General features: G+C 45.8%; 1 protein-coding gene across 2 annotated transcripts in view; it reads left to right on the top strand.

The window, feature by feature from the left end:
* The first annotated feature begins 839 nt into the window (after positions 1–839).
* Positions 840–8807, top strand: part of SACS (sacsin molecular chaperone) — an 81929-nt gene continuing 73961 nt past the window's right edge. For both annotated transcript variants that reach the window (XM_025262831.3, XM_025262829.3), the window contains exon 1: positions 840–970. The gene's annotated coding sequence lies outside the window, so the exon portion shown is untranslated. The remainder of the gene's footprint in view (positions 971–8807) is intronic.

The raw sequence follows: 8807 nt of genomic DNA, 5'->3' as shown, positions 1-8807 counted from the left end.
AGTTCTAGACTTTGCTGAGCTGAGTTAGCAATTTTCATTTGGGGTAAAGCAGCCCGGAGCTTGGACGCTCCATCTGCGCCCAGATAATCCTCCAATGCAGATCCCACTGGGGACGTGGGCTGGTCCGCATGGAACATGGATGAACCTGGATGGAGGAGCATAGCACACCCAACCCAAGGCATGGAGCGGAGGGCTGTCTATAAACACAGACTTTCCTGGGATTTCACATGCCCCTCTTGTAGGAAGAAAGAAGATAGATCCTATCTGATCTATTGTTACAGTATTTTTATTACTCAACTGACAGTAACAATGAAAACATAGGGCCTCTAACAGCTGGAGAGCATTTCACAGTTTACAAAGTATTTTGAGTGAATGCTTTTTTTTTTTTTTTTTTTTAACCTTTGGGACCTCCTACTCAAATCCAAATAAAATACAGAAACCACTGTGTGAGCTAGAACCTGCAAGGCACACGTGGTGTATTTGTTGCATTTCAGCAGCAAGTATGCAGCTGGTATTTTTCTAGGTGATTCTAGTAAATTACAGGATTTCCAGACTGGACATGGACAGGGACTCTGTTTTCCGTGGGAAAATGCCACCCGCTAAAGACTTGTCTAAGGCAACCGACGCGCTAGGTCTCCCTGGGTCCAGCGGAGATGACCTCCTGCAGCCGTGCCTCCCTCCGAATGAAGCTCTGCAGTCAGAAGAGAAGGGACAGCGGGCTGTCTGTGGTCTGTGTCACCAGCCCAAGCCAGCAGGCCGCCTGGTGCAGCATTATCGACACCCGAGGTTGGGGATGGTTCTATCTCTTTAAAAAAAAAAAAAAAAAAGCATGCGTGCGGGTGGGGAGGGCGGGCTGCTGACTGCGGCACCGGCTCGGGGCCTGGACCAGCGCGGCTGCGGGGTCAGTCGCGCCGGACCCGCTGACGGGACACAAGGACAACAAAGGGCGGACGCGGCCCTGGCAGCCCCGGTGAGCGTGTGAGGCCCCGGCTGGGGGCCCGGAGGGGGCCCCGGGAGTGCGGGCCCCGCGGGGCGGGGGGAGGCGCCCGGGCCCTGCGGCCGATGGGGGAGCCGCCTTTGGAGAGGACTGGGGCGCTTCTTGAACGCCCCTGGCCGCGGTGAGGAAGGGTCTCTTTCTCCACTCCCCCTAGTCTGGGCCTCGGCCTGCGGCGGTGGGCGAGGCGACCCGCCCCCGCCGAGATGCTCAGACAGCCCGGCTTTGTCATTTTCATTTCCAGCAAGACTTCTGGGTCTGCTCACAAAGGATCCTTTGCTGTAACGTGGAGTGTGGGCCCGGGAGTGTCCTGTTGAATTGTAAAGCGGGATCCCCCAAGTGCCTTCCAGCCTGATGTAGAGCAATTGTTCTTTAAACTGCACACCCTGAAATGAGTCCACACATATCACCCAGTTATCTTACATAGCAATATTGGAACACCCTGCTTTGAGTGGACCACGTTTTCCACAGTTATTAAATTATATTTTAATCAGTGATCCTTAAATTCTTAGAAAGAGTATCCCAGTTTTAACAACAATGAAAAATCTCTCGCTCCTTTTGTGTTTCTTAAAACAAGGTTGATACCTCGGTGAAGAGGGCTGGGTTTGTTTCTGACGTGCCAGTGTTTGGGCTTGAATTTTGTGTGACTTTGTCTTCCCTGTGTGAGGACAGCCCGTTTGGATAAAAGGCGGAATGCAGGTCAAAACCATGTGCTCCCTGGAGTTATAACCCAGGGAGCTCTGACTTCTCCAGTGCGGATGGGAGTGATAGATCCTCAACCTCATTTTATTTGTCACTTGGAAGGCAGATCTCTCATGTTGTTTCTTAAAGCTGTATACATGGATAACCAGGCATGTATTAGGTTAGTGCACGGGCATCACGTCCCACTGGTTTTACTCAGGACTAACCGGCTGTCTGTCCCTAATCTTGCCGCAAAGTCTTCTTTCTCATCATGGACAAATGACACCCAGTTCCTTGTCCTCCTTCCTCCCGCGGCCGTCCCTTCATCCTTTCTTTACCTTTCTGGCTTTTTGCCTGGCCAAACTGCTCCTTTTCTGTCGAGGTCAAGGCTCCTGCAGTTTCTCTTTCAAACCAACCATACTCTCATATCTTCCTGGCTCCTTGTTTGGTTTTCGAGATCTTTTCCATGATTAAAATGGTATTTTCTGTTCTTCACATGATAGGAAGGGAAGCTTCATGACAGCCTTTAAGACAAGGTTAGCTTACATCAGTAGAAGGCAATGGCACCCCACTCCAGTACTCTTGCCTAGAAAATCCCATGGACGGAGGAGCCTGGTGGGCTGCAGTCCATGGGGTCGCGAAGAGTCAGACACGACTGAGCGACTTCACTTTCACTTTTCACTTTCATGCATTAGAGAAGGAAATGGCAACCCACTCCAGTGTTCTTGCCTGGAGAATCCCAGCGACGGGGGAGCCTGGTGGGCTGCTGTCTATGGGGTCGCACAGAGTCAGACACGACTGAAGCGACTTAGCAGCAGCAGCAGCAGCAGCAGCTTACATCAGCACATCTCATGTTGCTCTATGCTGGGTTTGCTATCAGAAGACTTGGGTTCAGATCTCAGCTCTGCAGACCCCTGAAAACCCCCTCAGCTTCTGTGAGCCTCAGTTCCTTCCTATGCTAAAGATGATGGCAGTTGTTTACACAGTTTTCTGGGATTGAGATAAGCCAGTTTGTCTGAAGGCGCCCAGCACCATCCTTGGCGCAGATGTAGCTACTCAGGGGATGTTTTGTCATTTTCCCATTCAATTCTTCCAGTTACCTGTCCACCCATCCATGGGGAAGCAGGCTAAAGAGGGTTCTCTACCGTGTCCCTGAAGGAATGGATTTTGAAACGATCGTGTGACCAAGTGCTTCTTAATCAGCTCTGAGTACATAAAACATACTCAGTACTTCATAAGGATCCCTTAGGGCTTCCCAGGTGGCTCAGTGGTAAAAGAATCCCCCTGCCAATGCAGATAACATGGGTTTGATCCCTGGGCTGGGAAGATCTCCTGGAGGAAGACATGGCAACCCATTCCAGTATTCGTGCCTGGAGAATCCCATGGATAGAGGAGCCTGGCGGGCTACAGTCCATGGGGTTGTGGCGAGTTGGACATGGCTGAGAGAGCAGAGGGAAGGATCTCTTGTAAAAGTGATGCAGACATTTCCATGTCGGCACAGGCGTGTTCTGCTGGAGGAGGAAGGGCCCGGCCCTTTCCCTAGGTCCCTTTAAGTCCTGAGTGATGGCAGAATTGAGGACATCAATAGTCCTGCAGTGAGTCCAACTGAGGACCGCTAAAAGAATGATGTAAAGGGCGCCAAACTGGAAATGGGAACAGTTCCTCTGGTGGTTCTGATGGTGGACAACCAGGGTGGTAACCTGCTTTTCCTACTGCCCATGCTGGGACTGCTTTTGTTTGTATTTTACGTGCCTTTCTCCTTTCTCCTCGCCACCTTTGCCTCCCTGAAACACCACGCTGAGCGCCTTGTGTCAGACTGCAGTCAGGATGGGCCGTTGTGCCCGCGCCTCAGGAGACACGACGAAGTGGGAAGGGCCACGGCCTGGGAACCAGGGGCGTGGCCCTGTCTCAGCCTTGGCTTCTCTCTGTGCTAATTGGAGAGCCATTTAACCCCAGCTCTGAGGTGAGATGTATGATGTAGACAATCTTTACATTTCCTTCAAGGCCTGACATACTCAGTTTATAACAATTATTCCATCAAATTCCACGATTTCATGCTTGCTGCCTCTCCATTCTCACAGCAGCCTTATGAAGCAGGCAGCCCATTTTGCACATTATTAAATGTAAAATTAAGACTGAGTAGAGGCCTGACCATTCCTGATTTGTAGAAAGAGGGGGTTGATGGGACAGTCTCCAGTTTTGCTTTTCTCACTGGACATCAGTGAACGCTGAGATCAGCGCCCTTCCCCGAATACTGACCCCTGCACCATGGGGCCCTGCATCAGGGCACCCAGAGGTCATGGCCATGTGAAGCCCAGGATGCCACAGGGCTTCTCTGTCTTGTCGGGGACATTGGTGGTTCACTTACAGCAATGTTCCATCCAGACAAACGTCTGTTTTCAGTATTCTGCTCTGGCTGAGACCACCAGTCTGTCATCTAGTCCAGAAAATATGGGCTCTGCTGTTCACATAGCCTTTTCATGTGTTCTGAAATGACATTAAAAAAAAAAGTCAAAGCTGCTTGAATATTTTAGTGGGTGATGATTTAAACTTCATAGAACTTCTTATTTCATTAAAGTACTAAGTCCTAGAGAGAAGTTTGGATTTTTGCTGCATCTGGAATTTGTGCACTGTTTTACCATATGAATAGAGGTTCAGTCTTTCTCCTTGTTTTTAATGCAATGATGCATTTAACCATTAAAAAAGTCCTATTAGGGTTACCAGATGAATTACAGAAACTATTGTATAAGATAAACATAATCTAAAAAATTATTTGTTTGAAACTCAAATTAAACTAGGCATATTTTTACTTGCTAAATCTGGCACCCTTATGTAAGCAGAACCTTACTTGATAAATAATGGTTACTTCATTGGAGAAGGAAATGGTAACCCACTCCAGTATTCTTGCCTGGAGAATCCCATGGACACAGGAGCCTGGTGGGCTACAGTCCATGGGATCGAAAACAGTTGGACACAACTGAGTAACTAATATTTTATTTCATTTCATTGGGCATAAAGATACTAACTTGTTAGGTTTTTAAACTTACAATATAAATTACATCCAGTCTTCATCAATTTTGTATAATATGCCAAGCATCTTCCTGGGTTTATTGACTAAAGCTTTTGTCTATGAAATGTTTAAACCGTATGATTATCCTAAGAAGATTCTGATCCTGAAGAGTGTGTCCCAGTCACCTCATGTTCCTCAGAGGCCCCGCTAATGACGGAAAAAAATACCCAAGATTTTAAATGTATTTATTTGGAGTCAGATAACATGGTTTAAAACTGACTGCACTTGAGACTAGCTCTGATGCTTCGTCTTGCAGAGGCTCAATTTCCTCCTCCTTAAATGGACTCAGTGACCATTTTCCTCCTTAAATGGACTCATTTTCCTCCTTAAATGGACTCATTTTCCTCCTTAAATGGACTCAACTTCCTCCTCCTTAAATGCTCAATGGCCGCACCCCCCCTCCCCCCATCCCACCACTGTCAGATGTCAGGTGGGCAAAGTCCCCTCCCCTAGGCTTCTAGAGAAACTTGAGTTTTCCAGTGAATGAGTGCATATTACTTTTCCCTTCAAAAATCAGATAATAATATTAGATAATATCAAATGCGATCTGTTTCAATCATATAATCTATCTTTAATGTATGATTTTAAAAGCTTTACTGAGGGACTTCCCTAGTGGTCCAGTGGGTTAAGACATCACCTTCCAGTGTAGGTGGCATGGGTTCCATCTCTGGCCTGGGAGCTAAGATCCTCGAGGCCAGAAAACTAAAACATAAAACTGAAGAAATATTGTAATGAATTCAATAAAGACTTAAAAATGGTCCACATTAAAAAAAATCTAAAAAAAAGGTAAAAGTTTTATTGAGGTATCATTCACATACTAATACAATTCACCCATACGGCATATTAATTTTGTATAAACTTGGAAGATAATTGAGACTCCAGGGAGCTTATTCCAGTGGTAGCCCCTCCAGATCCTTGTCTCCAACAATTAGCTCCACCCTCTGATGGACCAAATGCTGACACTAGATCCACCCGATTCAAGACATGCTGTGAACGTATAGATGTCTCTTGTTACCTGGAAATGGCCAGAGTGATGAAATGATTCATTCTCTATTGAATACCTTCTGTATCCACGGCCTTGCATCTGACCAGGGGAGGCAAAGGTGAACAAGACATTCTGGAGGACCTTCTTGCAAAGACGAGGAAGGTTTGTATAACACAGAAGAGAACACTTGGGACACTTGAGCAGATAATTTATACATTTTTCTTATTAGATTTGATATACGATATTTTTTATGCAGTACATTCTACTGGAAATCTTTAACTGCACACACATACACGTACACACATGAGGACTCCCCAGGTGGTGCCAGTGGTAAAAGATCTACCTGCAGTGCCGCAGACTCAAGACACGGGTTCAGTCCCTGGGTTGGGAAGATCCCATGGAGAAGCAAATGGCAACCCACTCCAGTACTCTTGCCTGGAGAATCCCCATGGACAGAGGAACCTGCAGTCCATGGGGTCACAAAGGGTCGGACATGACCGAGCAGGCACACAGGACACACCATCAAAGCCCTACATAATAAATATCTGTTACCTTTAACTCTACGTCTGGGCTCTGTAAAGCGTATTATGTAAATCTTCCATTTCAGGGATGTTTATCTGGGGTCAGGCAATGGCTCTAGTGACCATGGCCTTCTCTCCAGTAGACCGTGCCCAGGCAGTTCTGTTATTAAGAATGGCTGCAATTCTTCCTTTGTCTTACATTTTGGGCTCTTGATTTACAAGGTGAATTAATCTGACTTCTCTGTTTTGCAAAGATGCCTTTTTCAAGTCAGTGCTGACTCATGTTTTGCTCTGACAGCAAGGAGAGCAGTACTGTTATTCCGAGGGTAACTCCAGTGAGGGCTCCTGTGGGTCAGGAGTCTGTCTGCACTGGCTCCTTGTTTCTGTAATGTTAGGGACTTTCAAGGGTGAATTTTCCAGCACATCACAGAGGATTAAGCTGTGTGTGATTGTGTCTGATTGAGCATGATGAAAAGTAATGCTGATTTTTAATTCCCATCTTTAGAGGAATGTGTGTTCTATTCGCAAGAGGTCGCTGAAGTCTCTTCTGGCTTGAGTCTTTGCTATAAAGGGGTGAAAAGACTGTTTCTAGGGAGACTGGTGTGGTTGAGACAGGTAGAGCTCAGGGTTGTTGAGAACAGTGAAGGAGGAGGGGCCCTCTTGAGTCCCCACTTCCTTAGACACGGCCCTCGGTCACGTGGTCATGATTTAAACCCTGGGTGTCCGACCTGTTTCTGTTTCAAGTAGAGCAACTCAAAGAAATGTTCGCCCTGATAAGTGGAGCTGGCATGTTTCTTTCCTGCTCCCTGAATGAGATCATACATGGTGCCAACCCCGCCTGCCATGGGAAAGCCTGGGCTGCCAAAGCAGGGCACTTTTGCTGGATGGACACACTGTGTTCGTATTAGCCGCGGGCAGTGGCTTCAGGCGATGAGGCCAAATGCGTGGATTCCACAGCTGGCCAGGGCTGACCGCCAGGCCGGTTCCTTAATCGCCACTGTAGGCCACCAACTGTTTGGCCCCTGATGCGTGAGAGAAGGACAAGGGTCAGTGGGCAGAGACCATGGACTTGTCACGTCCCTTCGTGTGTTAGATAATATTCCATGAGCAAAGACTGGCGTCTCGTATGTGCGGGACTGGCCTGCAGTTCATTAGGTACTTCTAGATGTTGTTCAGGCTGGTCTTTGCGATGACTCTGTGTGGATGGGGCCAGCTGTCCTGGGCCACCGTGAGGAAGGCAGGGCACGAGAGATTATGTGAGTCCCAGGCCGTGGCCTCCACCTTCAGTGATATGAGAGGGGCAGCCGACTTCCCCTTTGGGGAAATGTATGGGCAGAGAAGGACATAATAGTTCAGCGTCTATATTGTGTCAGGCAGTCAATAGCAGGACTAAGGTAAGAGATGGAGTAAAAGCCTTAGTTTAAGTCCATGAGATGGTGCTTAACTTTGCTGGACACCAATTTCCTTAACTGTAAATGGAATTAGTAATTTGCTACCAAATCACTAGGCTCTTATGAGACTGAAACAAGACAGTATCTATAAAACCACTCTAACAAATTAAAAACACTGCACCTCTGCAAGGTAATCTTACCACCCTACATTACAGTTTTACTATCAGTAACATTTCCACTGTATTCAAAATTTAGGATATTCTGATATTCTTGACCATGTTAATGAAATAAAGACAAAATTATCATGAAAGCAGTAAAAAAAAACAAACCTAGATTTAACATATCATGATTAATTTGATTTTTCTTATTGAGGAACTGTCAAATTTATTAGTATGGATAGTTTGAATGTTTATGTTTCTTATGTTTAAAATTGCATTTGACTGCTGTTCAATCATATTAGATGCCATAGGAAAGGCTAGTAGCTTTTATCTTCCATGTATTGTCATTGTAAAGGATTTATAGAAGTAAACGTGTGGTATACTGAAGCACTCAAAAATGGATTCATTATCAGATGGAGATTTATATACAATAGCAACATTAAACATAGAGTATAAAAATCCTGTATAGTGATAGTCAGCAAGGAACAAAACATTTCTATGGTTGAAAACAATAAGGATGAAATAGCAATAAATATACACTTAATTTGGAGCAGGAAATGGCAGTCTACTCTAGTATTGTTGCCTGGAGAATCCCACGGACAGAGAAGCCTGGTGGGCTACAGTCCACGGGGTCACAAAGAGTTGGACATGACTGAACGACTAACACACACACACACACACACACACACACACTTAATTATAGGGAGAGATGTGTTCATTTATCTTCATATATAGACTGTTTGGCCACTGCACACCAAGAAATGGATATTTGTTGAATTGAATAAAGGTGTGAGTGTGTGTGTGTGAATCACATACTGAGAATTAAGACATTTTAATATTTCTTTTGTCTATATATTTTGATCTTGGATTAGCACAAAGTAATCATGAGAATAAGTAAAATAATATGTAACAAAGGCTTTGTAAATGTTGATGTGCTCTATGTTTTTCAGTGTTATTCTGTGAAAGTAGCCTGGTTTATTGTTGAAATCCCCTACGTGGGGCGGAGA

Source organism: Bubalus bubalis, chromosome 13, assembly GCF_019923935.1.
Source record: "Bubalus bubalis isolate 160015118507 breed Murrah chromosome 13, NDDB_SH_1, whole genome shotgun sequence".
Classification (NCBI taxonomy): domain Eukaryota; kingdom Metazoa; phylum Chordata; class Mammalia; order Artiodactyla; family Bovidae; genus Bubalus; species Bubalus bubalis.
This window is presented reverse-complemented; position numbering and strand designations above follow the sequence as displayed.